This window comes from Laccaria bicolor, genomic scaffold, assembly GCF_000143565.1.
Source record: "Laccaria bicolor S238N-H82 LACBIscaffold_33 genomic scaffold, whole genome shotgun sequence".
NCBI lineage: Eukaryota > Fungi > Basidiomycota > Agaricomycetes > Agaricales > Hydnangiaceae > Laccaria > Laccaria bicolor.
Window position 1 is genome coordinate 150,032 of NW_001889904.1, and position 1,451 is coordinate 151,482.

Sequence of the window (1,451 nt, forward strand, 5' to 3'; positions counted from 1 at the left end):
TCGGTTACATGACCGGTCCTAACCGGTTATTTCTCTGTACTAACATAATTACAAACCTATATTATATTTCTAATACAAGCATTATGCTGCATGCACCAGCGAGGCGTGTGTAGGTGAAACACCGCCTCGCACGATTTTCATAAACAACCTCGCAGGTCGAGTACACCCGACCTGCGAGCGTTTCTCATGGATCGCCATTGTTGTATCAATGTCACATTATCACACATGTGACGACAGGAAAATAGTCACTTAAATTTCAATTCACCGTAAATATGTCAATTCTCCACTAAAAAATATGATTTTTGGATCGTTAGAAAGCGTTTAAACAGGGGAATATTTGTGTGTAACGTTAGGACACAAAGACCGGTTATAACCGGTCCTAACCGGTTTTTGTTTGGTCTTGAATATTTTGGGATGACACCTAACCACTAACCAGACCGCGGTTACGGTTAGGATCGGTTAGGTAATTTTTGCGGTCCTGATCGGTTACGGTTCGGTCCAGTCTCGGTTATTTTCCGGTTAACTAACTTAACTTCCAAACACTAGCGATGAGGAGTAACAATTACTGTATGAAGAGAAGCGTACCAGTTTCGTAGACAATCATCGTTTCCGCGCGTCTTGTAAATGGCGCTAAATGTCGACGTTCGGCAGAAATTAACCTTTCCGAATGTCTCTTAGCCATCCTCGGTACCACTGAACAGTTAGATACTCCGTCAAAAACGCATCAAGCATAGTGGAAATTCATTGCACCTCGAAATGGAACTTCAGCTGCTCAAAACGTGGATGTTCTGAATCCGCCACCAGGCTCCGGTGCTCAAACCCCCAGTTCAAATTGGCTAGTTACACTGACTGGGCAAAAAGAATGTCCCATCATTTTTTGGACAAAGTTAGTCCTGTAATGCAAGAACCAAACATTTTGAGAACTACAGTCTGGTGTATGAAACATAGCCAAAAAGGTGTAGATTGTACATACCAAGTCTGGGGATGAACAAGTGAAAAGTCATGATAAGGCAGGGAATTGACTGTGACAAGTGCCAAAAATGGGATGTAACAGAGTGGGAAATTCTGAATGACTGCAACCTACTGAAAGCAATTCACAACTTGAGGAAGAGATATTTTGAACACTGGATCTCCCTGCTATTGTTATAAGCTTCATAAAGTCTCTGGGCTAGAAAATTTTATATCCTCCTCTAAAAGGTAAATTTGAACCTGTTCTCCATTTTATGTATTTTTCACTCAATATATTTGTTGGAATGAGGTAAAATGACTCCCCATCAATGTTTGTAGTGTGTATAATACAAAAGGTTGGTAGAAATATTAAAATGAACATTGCATGATGTCCGTAGAAGCTAATTTTCAGAGTTTTTCTGGAAGCACAACAAGTATCTACAACATTGGTCCTTCTTTTCTGCAAGAAGAAAAAATGCTACCATCCTTTTGAATTGATCCAT